The sequence below is a fragment of the Balaenoptera physalus genome (genome assembly GCF_965194825.1).
Source record: "Balaenoptera physalus genome assembly, chromosome: 1".
NCBI classification, from domain to species: domain Eukaryota; kingdom Metazoa; phylum Chordata; class Mammalia; order Artiodactyla; family Balaenopteridae; genus Balaenoptera; species Balaenoptera physalus.
The window spans coordinates 109,651,412-109,672,492 of NC_138882.1; positions in this window are offsets into that span (position 1 = coordinate 109,651,412).

Sequence of the window (21,081 nt, forward strand, 5' to 3'; positions counted from 1 at the left end):
TTTTGTGTACATAGATTAGGTAGCTGTTTTTAAGGACAGTAGTGCCTACCAGAAAATTATTTTCTGCAAAAGTGTGGAAGATTTAAGGTCCTATTAAAATCATTTTTGAGAATGTATCAAACCTATATAACTATACAGTTTGGGAAAAAAATGAAAGCCTGGCTATTATATGGCTTGATTTAAAGGATGGAATTTGAGTAACATAATTCAGTATTTGTGATTAATATACTTCTTGGAACTGAGCTTTCAAACCTTTTCAAGTTCATCAAACACTGCTTTCATAGGCACTTGGGTGGATAAATTATATTCTTCTAAATTCCTTAGAATTGAGAACATTAGAATTAAACTCTATCAGTTTAGTACTAATTCTACATGAGCCAGATCCCAGTCATTCATAACGAAAATAGTGAATCCCTCAGCCTAGAATAAGAAAGGAAACACTCAAATAAGACATTTGGGCTGTTACAGAGTACAAAAATATAGATTGGCCCTATATTTTTTTACTTAATCTGTCTAAATCAATTAGACATTTGAATTGTGGTATTGTATTTCCGGGAAGCTTCATTGCTTTCTATTATCCTCATGACAAAAATAAACAATTCCTTTTGAAATCGTGAAGAAAAATGCCTCCCACTGAGTTGACGTTGTGTGCTGTTCTATGCAAGAATATATGTGTAATAAAAAACGAGAAATTATGGATCAAATAATGATGTTGGAGCCATTACATAAACAATAGAGAGCATTTTGGATGAGCTCCAAATATCGTCACTATTGTTTAATTTCAGCCCCCTTGTGCATCTGCCTAGGCTAGTGTCAAAGATAATAATTTCACCAGATAGATATAAAATGCACAACTAAAATTATATGGCTCTATTATTTTGTTTACACGTAGAACTAAACCACTTTTTTCCAGCTGACTGACCCAATGGAGTATTTTGTCCATTGAGCTCCCTTGCAAATTCAGTGGGCTGATGCTCATTTCTTTGTATATATTTGGTCATTTTGTACCACGGTAGGAATAAAGTAACTAAGAAGAGGCATGAATATGTTTGCTCTCTAATGAATCTGTTCTTTACATCTTGCTCTCTGCCTTTCACACACAATTATGGGCTTTCAAAGCAAGGGAGAGCCTTCGAGGAAGTCACAAAATGCCAATTAAAAGAAATGGACAGAAGCTGAGTGCCAAATCATTCATTCTGGGAAAAAGAGGAAGACAAAGAGAGCTATGCATTTCAGCCCTCTTCGCTAAAACATCTTCTGCCAGTCAACACACGATAGGATCCTCAACTAGAAGGAGATTTAGAAAGTTACTCAGTCCAGGACTCTGTGTTTAATTCAAAACCACTTCTCAGAGAAAATTTTTATGTAGGATACTAGCCCCCGACCCCCTCAAAAAAAAACAAGAAAAAAAACCCAAGAAAATTAGAGCCAGAAAATTTTATTGCCTAATTTATACCTAAAGTAAAAGTATTGTAATTTTGAAAGCTATGATTTGTTGGTGGAAAGAAATATCATATTCTTTTGTTAAGTCATGGATTGCAAGACAAAACTTTTGTCATTTATTTTCTTTGAATGCAAAGCATTGCACTCTAAGTAGGGCTGAACAGGATCTGCCTCTCCATCACTGACAGTTAATAATTAAATCAAACATTATATTCAGCAATAGAACATATGCATCAGCTTCTTTCAAATTGCATTTCCTTCCTGTTAGGTCCATTAGTGTAAACCAGACTGCCTTTAGAAACCCCCTTATTGCTGCTGTCTTTCAGCACAGTTCCTGAAATGGATAATGTGGTACGTATTATGGGCAATTACACAGAACTCCCCAGCGATAGGGCTTTAGAGTTACAGAATGAAACAGCTGGAACTACAGAGCTATAAGCTAATCATAAAAAAAGAAAATAGTTAAAAAAATAAATAACCCGGATAAAGAAAAAAAAAAAAAAAACACGAGAGGTTCTATAAAATGATTGTTTTTAGAGAAACTGTCTGTACCCAGAAGAATCTCTAGGGTTCACAGTGTAAAACTATCTACATCTAAACATGTTATTTTTTTAAAGGTATTTTGCTAAGTTTTTCACACCCATGGTGTAAAAAGCATATAACAAACAGCTAGCAAATTTGAGGTATTGGAACCTGACATTTTTCTCTCCAACTTTATCAGTGTGGTGTTTTCATATTAGTACATTGTGAGAAATCTAGTCTTCTTTTTCAATTTTATTTCCATGAAAACATATATGGTACTAGAAGATGAGTTTTCTATTCATTAAATGAGCTACACGCATAATATTTTCATCTTGTTATTTTATGCTTGTACTTGGCTGTGCAGTGCTCATGCCGTAGAGATAAGAAATGATATAATCTATCTCTCCAGTTGGTTTGGGGACTGCAATTGGAGTGTTCTGTTTGAAAAGTCAGACACAAACATTAGACATACACCTAAGGGAAAAGTTTCATATTCTAAGGGGAAAATATATGTTCTGATTTTTTTCCACCGTTTAGGGAAGAAAGTAATAATGGGTTTGGATGGCAAAAATGTTGCTTCGTTTGGTTGTAAGCAAAGTGCAGTTTTAGCTTGTACCAATGAAGTGTTTTGAAAATTTTCAGTAAAATTACTTTATAACTTGAGAAATAATGGAACAATCTGCACAGTAACTACTGGGAAATGGAACAAAAGTGGGTGCAATTTCAGACTTTAAATATAGCCACAAAACTATTTTCAAATTTGTTGCTAAAGCAGTCTACCAAAATCTGAAGATATTAAAGGCAGAATATTTGTACAACACTTGGAGGACTGTTCTTTTCCTCTCTAAAGAGATGGATTACATAGTCATAGCCAGATTTATGTGGCTACTTATGGACCTTCATAAGGCTTTAGTAGCCAATATTTATTTCAGCAACAATAAAATGCAGTAGGAAGAAGCTGGACATAAAACATGCTATCTGCTTTGATATCCTTAACAGTCATTGTCTCCTACTTCCCTTAAGAGCAGTGATTCTTTGTTGTTGTTAGTTTTGTTTTGTTTTGTTTTTCTTCTTCTTTCCAGTGAAAGCTTTATTATGATAGAGTGGAAGGAGGGGAAACAGAGATGTTAACAAGACAAAATGTTAAAAATCAAAGGAAGACTATGTCTCCTCATTCTAAAAAATAATGTTCATTATAACAGTGAAACCCTCATTTGTTTTTATTATTGAAGCTATATTGGTGACTGTACAGTATAATAAGAGAATATGCTCTGCATACCCAAACCTATTGGTTATGTAACAAAGTTCAGGAGATTTAATTGGAGGTTATGTTTTTGTATGTCCTTGTTTTTCATAAGGAGGGACGTTGAATGGAGGGAGAAAAGACCTAATAGAAATGTCGTGTGTATTGGGCAGAGGGATCAAGAAACTAGTAACTGATACTTAAAGAAATTTCTTACTTGCTTTTATTTCTATATGGATTTACCCCAAGGAGGAAAAAACTGTTATCTGTCTAATATAAGAAATTTCCAGGGGAATTCCCTGGCAGTCCAGTGGTTAGGACTCCATGCTTTCACTGACAGAGGCCTGGGTTCAATCCCTGGTCAGGGAACTAGGATCCCACAAGCCACACAGCACAGCCAAAAAAAAAAAAAGAAAAAGAAAAAGAAAAAGAAATTTCCAGAACGATGTCCCTCTTCTTCATATTAAATAACAATTCTTAATCTAAATTTGTCTGTATTGTTTAACCATAAATATGGTTTGCATTTCTATTTAGACAAAATAATAGCCCTTAGAACACACTCTGCCAGTTGCTGCACTTGATAAATATTAACTGATTTAATTCTCCTAACCATACTACTACGATCCTCATTTTTCTGATGAAGAACCAAACCAGAGGAGTTACCTAACTGGCTAGTCACACAGCTTTATTAAATGCTGGAGCTGAGATTTGAACCCAGGAAGTTGGAGCCCAGAATCTGAGCTCTTAAATATTACAATATAATGCCCTCAAAGATAGGCATTATATTGAGACCTATAAGGTCCATAAATTATCAGATCTTAGAACATGCTTCTCAGCTGGTTCAAGAATGACTAGACAGCAACGAATCATGCATCCATGTTTGGAACACGCAAATCATGATTATGCAACATTATTTTGGTTACTGTTGGAAAGCCTGTAAAATTCTCACAGTTACCTTAGACCTAATTCCAAAAAGAAAAAGGACCGAGCCCGTCTTGCTAATATCATGCTACATTTAGTTCATTGATCTGTTAATTTAAAATATTTTGCTTCACTCTATCAGTTATTCTCCAGACAGCTTCAGACTCTTGGCTGGAATGGCTTTGAAAGCATCTGGAAAAATATCTTCCAATAATCCAATGAACATGAGATATAAAAAATTTGCCTCGTGATAAAGCAGCCTATCATGCATAATAAATTAACACCACATTCAGAGCTCTTAAAATTTATTATGTTTTGCTTCTTATTAAAACAGGTAGTCACATGTATAAGTAGTATTTTTAAAATGAAAATATCAAAAGAAAATATAGCACAATATTTCTATGATTTTGAGTTGAGTGAAGTTGTTATAAGGGAGCCAAGACTCTCAGAATTCATAAAGAACAGGATAAATATTCTTGAATACATAACCGTTTTTAAATGAATGACAAAGATACCATGCATTTTTAAAATACATCCAGATTATAGACTAGGAAAGCATTTGCCACCCATATGACATAGAAGGGGCTAATATAAATATTAACCGATATAAGGTGCTTCTTACAGTGAGGTTTTTTCTTACTGCATTGTCTATACTAGTATTTCTCAACCTATATATAAATCAGCTAGAATCTTGTTAAAATGGAGATTGTGTTTCAGGAGGGATTGGGCCTGAGATTGTGCTTTTCCAGCAAGCTCCATGTGATTCTGGTGCTGTTGGTTTACATATTGCAATTTGAGTAGCATTGTTCTAGACCATTCCAGTTCATGTGACAATATAAGTAACCTAACTGACTTCAAATAAAATTTTGAGAACAAATTGTCATGTTTTTATTCATTGCAATTGTTTGAAATTGTGGTTACTTAAAAGGAATACATTCCTTTAACTTTGGATTAGAGAAAGTATTTCATATCCATATGACCTAAGGGTGAGATGAGAACTCTTTTTTCCTTCCTATCCTCTCTAAATCTAATTTTGAAAGAAAAATAATTTTAAAAAGAGGACACAACCCAATCGAAAATTGGGCAAATAATAGTAAAAGATAATTGATATGAAAGGAAGTTAAATGGACAATAAATTTAAGAAAGTATTTTTGATCTCACTATTAGTCATAAAATACAAATTAAAGGAGTAAGAAAATACCCATTTTTACTTATTATATTGGCAAAAATAAAAGAGTAAAAATAAAACTTCTGCTTCTGTGCAGATGTACTAGGTCATGGCAAGTCAGTGATCCTGTAACTTAAAAAAAAAAAAAAAAAAAAGCTTACAATATGTTATATTACAAGTAAAAGATGAGAAAATGGAGGCCCAGGGAAGACAAATAAGTTTCCAAGGTCACACAACTGATAAGTGAGCAAGCTGGGCTTTGAACCCAGATATCCTGCCCTTAGATCTTACTATTAAATGCTTCTGACTCTCAGAAAGGTGCTGATTATTTAAGAGGTCCAAGTGATTTAATTTATTACTATAGTGAGTACTGTTTAATCTAATTTTTACAAATGAGGGTTAACTGGAATGCTTAAGTTCTAGGATTACAGTGTAGATACTAAAATAAATTCAAAGAGCATTGACTTTGATACATCAGCTCTAATTTATATACTGTCTATTTGATAGAAAAGCACACTGATAATCATGTCATTGTAAAGAAGAAAACAAAGCTCTAAACATAAAATTTATAAAATACTGTACTTTATATTCTAGAAAAAATTCCATTCAGATTAAAGAGTGAAGTGAAAAAAAAATGAAAGCATAAAATATTGGTATCAAGCGCAGATATACCCTATGATTTCAGGATGGTGAAACCTAAAATTATTGATAAGAAAACACAAAAGAATTAAGGAATCATAGATGTGGTGAGGTAGAAAGAATGGAAGAAAGAAAACTTCTGTCTCAATAGTACCATTTTAGGTATGTTCATTTATAAATTATATTTATTCTTTTGAAAATAAACTGTTTACATTCTTGACAAATATTTCTCCATTAATTTGTGCATTTTCTTATTCATTGATAAGAATATTTTATGCTAATAACATTAACCTCTGTCAAGTATTGTAAATGGTATTTCTCTGTTCATCCCTGGCCTTTTAATTTTGTTCTTAATGTTTTGGCATCAGTCCAACATACTTTCTGGTAAAAATATATAAATAGGCCCTCTATCAAAGAAGAAATATACAAATGTACAAAGATGTGTACAAAGAACATAAGGAAAAAATGTTCAATATGACTTCTAATGAAAGAAATAAGAAAAATAAATTGTTTTTTTTCTCCCATTAGATCAAAAACAATTTCCAATAACGATAATGCCCAGTGCTGGAGCAAATTCAGTTACAGGTTAACTTTTATAGACTTCTAGTTGTAATGTAAATTTGTACAGTGCTTATGGAATACAATTAAAGAATTTGTAAAAAACAAAAAAAATTAAAAAATTCAATCCCATAAATATCTTCATTCAGTGTGGTCAGGACCCTGAGTTAGTTCCCAGATTTACAGATAAACATTATATAGTGTTTGACTTTACTGAGTTTAGGAACCCACAATAGAACAGAGTCAAGTGCTCAAGAAGATGTGGCATCTGTTCATGGCAGAATAAGTTATTCAAATAATCTTACAAAGACCAACTAAAAACTCTGGGTGGCATATAATAAAAGCATCTTCTTTATATATATATTCATATATATAGGTATATATGTATATGTATATATGACAGATTTTAAAATTTACTGCTATAGAGTTGCGCATAGTAATTTTTTGTAAATATATATATTTTGTTTACAAACAGACAAAATATATACATTTTTGAGAAATAATTTGGAAAAAATTTAGATCTAAGAATAGGTTGAACCTAGATAAGCAAACAAGCATTCCAAGCCACACATTTATCTGAATGTATTTGTACTAAAATTTGTACTAAAATTCTGTGAAACTGAGCTGTTAGCTTATGTCTTTCAAAAAATTGGTCCATTATATCTAAGTTGTTAAATTAATGTGTGCAGAGTTATTCATAATATTCCCTTATTATTCTTCTAATGTTTGTGGCATCCATAATGATATCTCCTCTTTCATTCCTGATACTGATAATCTGTATCTTCTCTCTTTTTTTTTTTTGTCAGTCGCTCTAGAAGTTTATTTTACTGATCTTTTCAAAGAAAAAGTTTTTTCTTTCTTTGATTTTTCCTCTATTGTTTTTTTGTATTCAATTTCATTGATTTTTTTAAAAATTTATTTGTTTAGTTTTGGCTGCATTGGGTCTTCGTTGCTGCGCACAGTCTTTCTGTAGTTTCCGAGAGCAGGGGCTACTCTCCTTGGCGGTGAACGGGCTTCTCAATGCGGTGGCTTCTCTTGTTGCTGAACACAGGTAATAGGCGCGCGGGCTTCAGTAGTTGTGGCTCACCGGCTCTAGAGCACAGGCTCAGTAGTTGTGGTGCACAGGCTTAGTTGCTCCGTGGCATGTGGGATCTTCCCGGACAAGGGCTCGAATTCGTGTATCCTGCATTGGCAGGCGGATTCTTAACCACTGCACCATCAGAGAAGCGCAATTTTATTGATTTTTTTATCTTATTTTAATTTTGTCCTGCTCCTGCTTGCTTTAGGTTTATTTTGTCCTTTTTTCAGTTTATTGAGGTGGAAGTTTAATGAATGATTTAAGCCTTTCTTCTTTTTTAATATAAGCATTTAGTGCAATAAATTTCTTTCTGAAAGGACTGCTTTAGCTACATCCCACAGATCTTGGTATGCTGTGTTTTCATTTACTTCAATCCTTCATGAGTTTTTTTTTAAAAATGACACATACCCACCATTACAGTGTCATTCAGAATAGTTTCACTGTCCTAAAAATCCTCTGTGCTCTGCCTATTCATCCTTCCCTCTCCTCCAACTTCTGGCAACCACCAGTTTTTAAAAAAATATAATTTTCTTTTTTATTCAGATTTTATTAAGGTTATGATGGACTCATAAAATGAAATTAGGACATTTTCTTCTTTTTGTGCATGTTAGTTTGAATTATATTAGAATTGTCTGTTTTTTAAAGGTGATGTAGAATTCATCTGTGAACCCATCCCACCCTAATACCTTATAAAATGATTGATTTTTAATTACCTTTCCAATCTTTTCAATGGTAAATAATTGACTTAAGTTTTTATATTTTTCCTTGGTTAACTGTTAGTAATTCACATTTTTCTAAGGAACCATCCATTTCATCTAGATTTTAAAATGTACTGTTATAGCGTTGAACATAGTACTTTTGTATAATGCTTTTAATTAATGTAATCTGTGATTATATTTCATTTCTCTTTCCTGATTGTGCATATTTTTCACTTCTTTTTCTCTTTAATCAAGTGCACCAGGAGGTTACTTAAATATATTTTTAATTGAGGTATAATTGACATAAAACATATTAGTTTCAGGTTACAACATAATGATTCAATATTTGTATATATTGCAAAATGATCACCACAATAGGTCTAGTTAACACCTGCCACCATACATGGTTACAGAATTTTTTTTCTCATGATGAGAACTTTTAAGATTTATTCTCTCAACAACTTTCAAATGTGCAAAACAGTATTAATAACCATAGTCGCCATGCTGTACAATGCAGCCCTATGATTTAGTTTACAACTGGAATTTTGTACCCTTTGACCCCCCTCCACCCGTTTCACATGCCCTCCCCACCCCCACTGCCTCTAGCAACCACCAATCTGTTCCTGTTTCTATGATCTTGTTTTTTCATTTTTTTCTAGATTCCACATATACGTAAGATCATACAGTTTTTGTCTTTCTCTGTCTGACTTATTTTTCTTATCCCAATGTCCTGAAGGTCCATCTGTGTTGTTGCAAATGGAAAGATTTCATTCCTTTTTATGGCTGAATAATATTTGATGGTATATATATATCTATCCTATATATCACATTTTATTTATCCATTCATCTGTTAGTGGACACTTAGGTGGTTTCCATGTCTTGGCTATTGTAAATAAAGCTGCAATGAACATGAAGGTGCATGTATCTTTTCAAGTTAGTGTTTTTGTTTTCTTCACATAAGTACTCAGAAGCGGAATTGTCACATCATATGGTAGTTCTATATTAAATCTTTTGAGAAACTGCCGTTTGAAATATTGTTATTTTTAGAGAATAAGTGTTTGGATTTATTTATTCTTTCTAATGAATTTTTTCTTTTATTCATTTCAGCTTTTATTATTTTTTTTGGCTGCATTGGGTCTTAGTTGCAGTGCACGGGATCTCTTCGTTGAGGCATGCGGGATCTTTTGTTGTGGCATGTGGGCTTCTAGTTGTGGCACGCAGGTTCCAGAGCGCGTCGGCTCTGTAGTTCGCAGCATGCGGGCTCTCTCATTGAGGCACGCAAGCTCAGTAGTTGTGGTGCACAGGCTTAGTTGCCCCACGGCATGTGTGATCTTAGTTCCCTGACCAGGGATCGAACCCGTGGCCCCTGCATTGGAAGGCAGATTCTTTACCCCTGGACCACCACGGAAGACCCCAGCTTTTATTTTTATTACTTATATGTTTCCAAGTTTGGGTTGATTAATTTGATTCATTTTCTAATTTCTTAGAAAATTAGTTTTAAACACAAAGTTATTTTATTTATTTTTATTAAAAAAAATAAGTTTTAGTTTTTAGAGTAGTTTTAGGTTCATAGCAAAATTGAGCAGAAGGTACAGAGATTTCTCATATACCCCTCGTTATGCACAGTATCCTCCACTATCAACGTCCTACACCAGAGTGGTATATTTGTTATAATCAATGAGCCTACAGTGATGCATCATTACCACCCAAAGTCCATAATTTAAATTAGGGTTCATTCTTGGTGTTGTACATTTTATGGGTTGTGAAAAAGGTATAATGATATATATTTACCATTATAGTACTATACAGAGTAGTTTCTGGGGTATAAAAATCCTCTATGCTCAGCCTATTCATCCCTCCCCCACTAAACAGTTTACCCAAGGACATCATGATTGCTTTAGGGTTTTGGAAATTAGGAATAAAGGTACTACAAACATACTTGTGCAGGCTTTTGTGTAGACATAAATTGTCAATTCCTTTGGATAAATACCAAAGAGTATGAACGCTGGATCACATGGTAAGAGTATGTTTAGTTTTTTAAGAAACTGCCAAACTATTTTCCAAAGAGGCTGTACCATTTGCATTTCCACCACCAATGGATTAGAGTTTCTGTTGTTTCACATCCTTACCAGCAATTGGTCTTGTCAGTGTTTTTGGATTTCACCATTCTAATAAGTTTGTAGTGGCATTTCATCATTGTTTAAATTTACAATTCCCTAGTGACATATGGTGTTGAGCATCTTTCATATGCTTATTTCAACATATTTTTAAGTTTCACTTGAGACATCCTCTTTGACTCATGGATTATTTTGAAGTGTGTGTCTAATTTCCAAACCTATAGAAATTCCCTCAGTATTTTTTTTAATTTTTGATATCTAGTTTGATTCCATTATGGTCAGAGAACATTTTTCTATGATCTTAATTTTGTAAAATTTGTTAAAGTTTGTTTTATGACCCATGATATGTCTATCTTGGTGAATATTCCAAGGTTGCTTTAAAAGAACGTGCAGTTCTTTTTGTAGAATGACACATTCCTTAAATATCTATTAGGTCCCATTGATTCATGGTGTTCAGTCCTTCTACATACTTGCTAATTTTATGTCTAATGGTTCTATCAATTACTGAGAAAGGGGTGTTCAACTCTCCAACTGTAATTGTGGCTCTACTTATTTCTCTTTTCAATTTTGTTAGTTTTGCTTTCATATTTTAAAACTCTATTGTTGGTGCATACACACTTATGATTTTTGTATCTTCTTGGTGAATTGGCCATTTTATAATTATGTAATGACCCTTTTTGTCCCTGGTAACTTTCTTTACTCTGAAGTCTACTTTATCTGATATTACTATAGCCACCGCAGCTTTCTTTTGATTAGTGTTTGCATGGCATATCTTTTTCCATCCTTTTACATTTAACCTACCTATAATATTTCAAATGATTTTCATGTAGACAATATATAGCTGGGTCATGTTTTTATATACATTCTGTCATCCTCTGTCTCTTAATTATGTGTTTAGAACATTTATATTTAACATAATTATGGATGGTCAACATGGAAACACTTTACACTCTCCATGTCTACAGCACCTAGAGGGAGAGGTGAGAGGCACCACTCAGTGCAAAGTAGGCATGATCAATACTTTGCCCACAGTCTCTTTGAATGCAATGCCTGGTAGGGAAGAAAAGTAGCATAGGCGGCCATTTCATGGTTTCTACCTGGAGTAGGCCAAGTTTAGTCAACATGGTTCTGTTCTTTTTTCTGGTCCTTTGGCTACAAAGATCATGTCTTTTCTTTTCTTCTTTTTTCTTTTGGCTGTGACTATGTCGTTTTTGGATTTGGGGCTTCTCTAGAATCCAGGGGGTCATACAAAATAAAACAAAAACAAGCCCAGGGAACTCACCTTCAGTCCTCAGCCAGCCTGCCTTCTTCTCTCCACATTTCAGAGTCTTCTGAGAGTTGCCATTTATATTTTGTCTAGAGTGTTAGTTTCAAGAAGAAATATAGTGGATCATATGGTAGCTCTATTTTTAGTTTTTAAGGAACATCCATACTATTCTCCACAGTGGCTGTACCAATTTACATTCCCACCAACAGTGTAGGAGGGTTCCCTTCTCTCCACACCCTCTCCAGCATTTATTGTTTGTGGATTTTTTGATGATAGCCATTCTGACTGGTGTGAGGTGATAACTCATTGTAGTTTTGATTTGCATTTCAAATGAATTTATTTACAAAACAGAAACAGACTCACAGACTTAGAGAACTAGAACTTATGGTTGGCGGGGGAAGGGTGGTGGGGAGGTGGGGAGGGATGGTTAGGGAGTTTGGGATTGACATGTACACACTGCTATATTTAAAATGGTTAACCAACAAGGACCTACTGTATAGCACAGGGAACTCTGCTCCATGTTATGTAACAACCTAAATGGAAAAGAAGTTGAAAAAGAATAGATACATGTATATGTATAACTGAATCACTTTGCTGTACACCTGAAACTAACACAACAGTTTTAATCAACTATACTCAGTATAAAATAAAAAGTTAAAAAAAAGAAGAACTACACTGGCATGAGTTTACCCCATCTTTTCTGGAACCAGAAGTCTTTCTGGATTAAAAAAAATTACTATGTTCAATTAAATTCATTATTAGTGTAAATGATACTTGAAATATTCCTCACACAAATAAATTGTTCATAGTATTGGACTTTACCACTTTGTTAAAAATATTTTCCTTGACTGAAATTTAAATGAACTTTAAAATGATGTGAATCTTTGAAGAAAATATAAAATCCATATTTTATTTATCAGAATATGAAATGAAGGGAGACTTATCCATTGAAGTGAACATAAGCATCAAGGAAATTGGGTTCTGGGGGAAAGTTTTGGTTTTTATTTTATTGAAACAAATTCTCTTTCATTTTCAAGGGGCATATTTCAGATTCAGAATTCACTGGAACATCTCTTCTATGTAGCTATGTGCCTTATTTTTGACTTGGCATTAGCTCCCAAATTATTTCGGTGGTAAATCTGGTTGCATAGATGCAATGACTTATTACTCAGTCTAGTTCCTATGTACAGTATTCATGGCACACATTGAGTGTTCAATAAATGTCATCAAATAGACTGAGTGCTTGTTTTATCATTGATTATACTTTTATACCTTATTCAAATTCTAGTGTTTAATTCTCGATAAAATTATTTTTTACATTCACTTGTTTAACATGTATTAAATAGACATTTATAGGGACTCTAAAAAGTGCTCTATGGTAGACGTAGAAAAATAAAACATAACCCCTTCACTCGAGAAGATGATAATCTAAAAAAAAAAAAAAAGGAGACAAATTTGTAAACAAGAGCTGCAAACATAGGGGTTTATAAAGAGTTTGGGGAAACGCAAAGCAGAGGACAATCAATTCTACCATATGAGTTGTAAGGAGCTGGGAATCTGAAAAGATTTCATGTTAGGGAGAAGAAGATTGTAGAGTGCTGGGGGCAGCTGGAGGAGGAAAGGCGTGCCAATGCTTGACTTTGAACTATCATTATTTTTCACCTCTTGGCAGTATTAAGGAAGATGGAGAAGAAGGTTTCAGTTTGGGATACATCAAGGACACAAAGGCAATACAAGTTCAGTTAATGTATGATTATATTCCATACATTAATATATGATTACACACATGTTCAGATTAATGTATGAGCAAGAAGTTATCAAAGAGGTTAGCATTATCAATCCCTGGATTTAAATTGCTTGGTGATTGGTAATATACTGTTCCTTGAGATAGAAGATTATGTAAACCAAAGTGTGTGTATTTATATGCACACACACTTCTCAAGGGAGAATCTGAGTCTTAAAATACAGACTTGGCAGTCATTAGGATGAAATAATCCAGGGGAAATGTATAGAGTAAAAAGAGAAAAAGTCAAGTCAAGGAGTCAAGGACATCACCTTGGAAAATATCATGGTTTAGTGGAAATGAGAGTAAAAGGAGCAAGAAGGAAACAGAAAAGAGACATCAAATTGTTGGGAGGAGAGCCACATGTAAGCAGTGTCACTGAAACCAAGGAAGTGAAATATTAAAGAAAACAGGCACTGTCAGAAGAGTCAAATGCAAGAAGGCAATCAAGTAGGAGAAGACTGCCAAAGTCCATTGGTTTTGTCAACTGATGCTATAAATAAACTCAGACTGCAGCTGCTTGAAGTGTGAATGGGAGATGAGAAAGTGGACACAGTTTCTATAGATCCTTTTATCAAGAATCTTGACTAAGATGGGAAAAAGGGATAAAGAGGGATCCCATGGGCAAGTAGCCAGAAAGAAGTAAAAACTAAATATTCAGGAGAAAGACTTGCTGGAGAAGCAAGATCCTAGCAGGGATAAAGCACATAAATGGTAACTAGCCTTGAATAGGATAACATGAGCCTCTGAAACCAGAAAAAAGAAAGAAAAGAAAGAAGAAAGAAAGAAAGAAAGAAAGAAAGAAAGAAAGAAAGAAAGAAAGAAAGAAAGAAAGAAAGAAAGAAAGGGAGGGAGGAAGGAAGGAAGGAAGGAAGAAAGGAAGAAAGAAAGAAAGAAAGAAAGAAAGAAAGAAAGAAAGAAAGAAAGAAAGAAAGAAAGAAAGAAAGAAAGAAAGAAAGAAAGAAAGAAAAAGAAAGAAAGAGAGGAAGGAAGGAAGGAAGGAAGGAAACTGAACTTGTTCATAAAAGTATTGTCTTTTTCACAATTGTCTCTTTGAAATGTTATAAAATTATTCCAATTTTGGCTCAGTTGCTTAAAATGCTTTAGGAATGTCCTTCTCTTAAGTTCACCCTCAAAGATGGGTGGATTTACCACACACACACCCATACACCCATACACATACGTGTGCATGCACACATATCTAAGCTTTCTTGTTTAAATTATGTTTGGAAATTGAGAAAAGTTATTTTGAATCATATGAAAAAGGCAAGCTGGTAGATAATCCTTTGGCATAAAACAATGTTTTCTAGAGAAGATTTATTTACTGGCACAAAAATACACTCTAAAAAGTGAGTCCCCAAATGTTTGTTATTTGAAAACTGTTGGAAGAAGTGAGTGACCTTTTTGATTCAATACTTTTATGTATTCATTCGACAAAAATGCATAGAGATTTCACTGTTTGTCAGGCATTAACCTAGAGGGTACTTTGATGAATAGGATTCAACTGTACATGTTCTGATAAATTTATTATAAACTAGATTTCATTACAATGTATACTAACTTGATGTGACCACATATTTTCTCATTAAAATCAGTTAAAGGCACTATTTGGCTCAAGTTTTGGACTCTTCTAATTATTTTTTTATATCAATTCTGAAGCATTTAGGCATGACTCTCACTGTCTTAATTTGCAATTATATACACTAACAAAAGAATTCAGCTGAATAGAGGAACTTCTATAATCTCATAATGTACCGCTGAAGAAAGAATTCTAGGTTCACCGAACTCAACATAGTTTATAATATATCTCACTAGAAGTCTGGAAATATTAACCACCCACATAGAAAAGGGGCTGGCATCAATATGCACAGTAGATTTTCTTATTGCTTCATTATGCCTATGACCCTATGATGATACTTCACTCTACTCCATACTTCAACTTCCCTACTGCAGTTTCTCCTAGTTGGTCACGCAGTGAATCTGCATTTTCCATAAATTTCTCAGGTGATATTTATGTAGCATACAGTTGAGAACCACTGCTAAAAAGTGTTTGAAATTGTTGGGCAAGTGTTGTAAAAAATATATATATATTGCATCCTCCAGAGACCATATGCTTTGATTTGAAGAACTATAACGCGTTGGTCAGGTATGACATGGGGGCAGGCAGGCAGCACAGTGTATTGCCAAGACTGTTGATTTTGGATGAAGCAGACTTGAGTTGGACTCCTGTCCACTTCTTTCTGGACTGTGTGTTTAAGAAAAATAATTTTACTTCTTTGACCCTCAGTTTTCTGCTCTGTAAAATGGTGGTAGTCACTCCCTCGCAAATTCACTGAGGGGATTAAATAGAAATACAAGTGCCAGGCTTTCTTTCCTCCATCTCTTTATTGATCTTATATTCATTTCCTCACCCAGTCTCCATTCCAGAGAGGCAATCTCAAATACCTTTAAAACCAGGCCCATGGGTAATATAAATGGGCTATGCAGTCAGGGTATGACAATAGAAAATTATAGAAACTGTGGTGAACTGGAGAAATGTACACCCTACTAAAGACACTTTTATATACATAAAAAAAATCACTGTGGGCCAAACAAAACCTATCTGCTCATCAAATCAGACATGACAGTTTGTATCCCCTGCCTTAAACTGGTAAATTCAGATCACTTTTTATAAACCAAATGACTTTGATGGTAATGCCTGTTCTTAATCATCTTGATACACATCCTTACTTCCCTGAACTAAGTAGCTAAATTCAGTAACCATGGATTTTATTCCCTTCTCCTGGCTTCCTCTTCAGGTATACTGTAGAATAGGACCCAGTTAGCATGAGAACACTGCTTTCTTTATATATAGGTTTTCTCAAGCTTTATTGAGGTATAATTGACAAAAAAATGTATATATATATTTGGTATACAATGTGATGATTTGATGTATGTATATACTTTGAAATTATTATCACAATCAAGCTAATTAACACATCCATCTCCTCACATACTTACCTTTTTTGATGTGTGTGGTAAGAACACTTAAGATCCACACTTTCAGCAACTTTCTTGTATACAGTGATTAACCACAGTCACCATGTTGTACATCAGATCCCCAGAACTTATTCCTCTTATAATTGAAACTTTGTATCCTTTGACCAATATCTCCCCATTTCCCCTCCCCCCTTGCCCCTGATAGTCATCATTCTAATCTCTCCTTCTATAAATTTGACTTTTTTAGATTCTACACAAAAGTGAGATCATACAGTATTTGTCTTTCTGTGTCTCACTTATTTCCTTAGCATAATGTCTTCCAGGTTCTTCCATGTTATTACAAGTGTCAGGAATTCCTTCTTTTTTATGGCTGAATAATATTCCTCTGTGTGTTTGTGTGTGTGTGTGTGTGTGTGTGTGTGTGTGTATTGCATTTTCTTTATCCATTTATTCACTGACAAACAGGTTGTTTCCATATCTTGACTATTGTAAATAATGCTGCGATGAACATGGGAGTGCAAATATCTCTTCAAGATACTGATTTTATTTCCTTTGGATATATATCCAGAAGTGGGAGTGCTGGTTTTGAGACCTCTTATTTCTTCATTCTGCTCAAACTTCCTACCAGCTTGAGGGTAGAGAATAGAGGAGACATGATAAAGGATTAGGACATGTCAGATCATCCCTCTATCCTAATCTAGGAGAATTCATTTCATTGTTTACCAGAATCCAAAGCAAAGGGCCTATTGGAGGAAACTCATCTCCACAGAGAAGTAGAAAGAAAATGATTATTTGGGTTTTATACCCAGCTTCACAACTTAGCAGCTTCACAACCTACATTCAACTACTTATTTTCTCTGATCTTAAATTTCCACTTCTGCAAAACAGACATAATAATTCCTCTTGTTACTGTTTTAGGTATTATACATTATAATATATAAAACGCTCTTTGTACCACAGAAACTCTCATCTCTGCCTTTTGAAGTTTTGCTCGGTATTTAGTTGATGTATTTACACTTCAGGTTAACTGAGCCAGTTCTAACCAAGCTGGCAAATCCACCATCAATTTTTTTCCTTAAATAAAAGGCTGGGTGGGTTGGTGGTATCCAGTGCTAGATCTGAGCATAGATGTGTAATACTTCAGTTGCAGTTTCTTGGCATAGAGTCTAGGGACAAGAGAAAGCACCCTCTAGGAATTCTGAGTCAGTCATGAAATAGACAAGCTGGAGCTAAGAAACTGAATCTAAATTAAGGCAAGGCAAAGGAGCAAAATCAAGGGACAAAGCCAAGTTCTAGTAGCACAAAGAGTGGGTGTATGGAAAGTTAGGGCAGATATAAAAACGGCAAAGTTAGAGAAATACTCTGGTTAAATAGGAGCAGCTTTTTATAGGAATCTTGAGGTGAAGGTAGCGTTCGCATATCTAGGAAAACAGCCTGGCAGTAAGGTCAGACATGGCTAACTTCTACTCTAATTGGTATATAATTCTGGCCCAGAGTCCTATTCTTTATGGTTGCAGCCCAGAGACCAGCTAGCCAGCTTTCTTGTACGTCCACCTGTTGTCTGATTCTGGCCCCAGGCTCAGGCCGAGATAACTATCTAGCTGGAAGAGCTCAGGCTTCCTGACGCCCATTGTTTATTTGTATTTGCTTCTGTGGATTCCTGCTGACCGCCCTGGTGAGCATCTTCCTCAATGGATCTGTCTTTTAAGAAATCCTGACTTGATTCTCCTTCTGACCATGGATTAATGTCCCAGGCCCTTTGCATTGCTTCCAGCCGTATCTCTTTCAGGCTAACACCTGTTATTTAAGATGGAAGTGTTAATTACTCTTTTTACATATTACTGTTCCTCACCTGGGTCAACAAATGCCTTTAAGTGGTTGGATTAACCTAGCCTAAGCCATCTCTTGATATTTGGATTTCTTAATTGTAATATCTTTCCCATATTCCCAAAGTGCCCCATAAATTACCTCTTTCTCCTTTCCCTTGAGTAACTGAGAATATAAAAGGGAATTCAATGAAAGTTATGGAGGCCTCATTCTGCCTTCTCATCCTAATTCTTTAATTCTGGGCTACATTTAGAAGTTGAGGATCCAATGTGACTAAATTTTCAAATGATCTTTTCTGCATATTTTGAAACATGTCAATAAGATTAAGCATGGCTTAAATAAATATAATTTTCCCCCAAACCTATGCTAATTATACTACTCTGGCTCTTCCTCCCTGAAATACAAGATAAAAATCCAATTTTAGAAGAGCAATCACAAATGTATACAGCAGCTAATGGATACTATATTACTCGATTAATATAAAAAAATTACACAGTGTTGCATATGACTATAATACAAATCATAGCTTATTAGACAACATGGAGGAAGGAAGATCTAGAGGTAGCATTCATAAGAATTTTATAAGAACTCAAGTTTCCAAATGTAAGATAAATTAGGGAGAAATAATTTAGATTTCAAAAAATTGATGTGATTTATGACAGAATTCAGCAGAGTTCTTTAAAACAGTAAACCACCTAAATGAATGTAAAGTATGGTTTTGATTTCCAAACATCAATATGTATTTTTTCAGCAATATAACAATGGTTTAAATAGCCTAATACACTAAAAACATTATATAACTATGAATAGAACTCCTTGAATATCAGATACACAATGAAAATTCAAATTTACCATTAAGTTACATCAACTTTTCAGTCAGACTGTATTATCTACTTTCAGAACAGAGACAATTACAGTAAGTTCCCTACATACGAATGAGTTCCGTTCTGAGAGTGCATTCGTTAAGTCCAATTTGTTAAGTCCAACAGTTAGCCTAGGTACCCAACTAACACAATTGTCTATATAGTACTGTACTGTCACAGGTTTATAATACTTTTCACACAAATAATACATAAAAAACAAACAAACACAAAAAGTAAAGAAAACGTTTTAAATCTTACAGTACAGTACCCTGAAAAGTGCAGTAGTACAGTACCACAGCTGGCATACAGGTGCTGGCATTGAGTGAACAGGCAACAAGCGTTACTGACTGGAGGAGGGAGAGGAGATGGGAGATGGTAGAGCCGAAGTATCATCAGCAATAGGAGACAGAGGTCAAGTTGCAATTTCACTAATGCCTGACATTGATGGAAAGCACATTCGCATCTTTGAAAGTTCGCAACTTGAAGGTTCATATGTAGGGGACTTACTGTACCTGATTTACTCCCCTACGGTTGTCTCTTAATTCTTTATAATAGGTGAAAAAAATGCATGCACACAGAATTTTGTTTTGTTTTGTTTGCATTCAAGTTCATGGCTAAGGTTTTGCTAGAAGATTATCTCTTGTAGTAGGAAAAACATGAAAACAAATAAAAACATCTAGAGACATATATCTTAAAGAAATAGAATTTATGACGGTATATTTTAACTTTATAATGTGTATTTGTATATAATATAAATATCTAAATTCTGATCTGGTTATAATATAATTAAATCACTTTCCTGTGTTTTTTGGTTATTTATATGAACAAAAAATCTGAAAAATAAATCTTACCCACAGAAAAAAACAATAGTTTAGAGCTTCATCTAAATACATTTATTAAAAGAAGAAATGTTCATAATCTGAGAAAGAACATTTGTGGTAATACTAAAATGATCAAAATGTTAAATCAAGGTTGTGATTGATATAAATTTGCCTTCAGTAAATAAATCATAAAAAATTTATCTTCTCATTATTGTATCGTTGCTTTGTTATATAAATATAGGTGAACTCTCTGGACAGAAATTATAAAAAGGGGCCTTATTTTAAGATGGATGCTAAAATGTGGATTATGATTTGCAACAATAACACTGTGGAAATTAATTGGGATCAACATCTTTTTCCAGCCTGTGAAGCAAGTTTGAAAATATTTTTTTTAGCGGGGGGGGGGCTTTTAAGTGGTGATTCAAGAGGGTATACCTATTCATGCAAAAACAAGATTTGAATCAGTGACTATAATTATATTTGGTGTATTTATGTATTATTTATGTTTATTTGGGCTTCATCATATATAGGTTTTGTGTACTAATTACTTATGTTTTTTGTAGGCTTTGTTAGTTTTAGAAATGCTTGTTTTTAATTAAATAGCCCTGTTTGATTCACCAAAAACAACTTGTACTTGAAGATCTAATATAGTCTTATCATTGGTAGTGAATGATCTTCACTGACCTGTTTTTAAAAGTATGACACTGGAGGGTTTAAGAAGGTAGAAAAGAAGATCCTGAACTCACCTCCTCCCATGGACACAACAGATCTACAGCTACATATGGAATAATTTCCTCTGAAAATTGGATAAATAGAGTCTCCACAACAAAGGACAGCATTGAGACAGATAGGAGAAACAGAGATATGAGCTCACTAAGGGAAAAACCACACCTCAGTCAGTGATCCAAAACTGGGGAGGCTCACAAAGGTAGGGTTATTTTGCTGAAGAGTGAGGTATTTGAATTCCACATCAGGCACCGCAACCCTTGGATCCTGCACAGGAGAGATGAGCCCCCCTCCAAACACCTGGTTTTGAAAACCACCAGAGAACATGTAGAACTATAGAGAATGGAAAACCCACTCTTAAAGGTCTCATGCATCAACTTACTTGACCTGAAAAGAAGCACAAAAACACCAGACTGAAAAGCAGATGG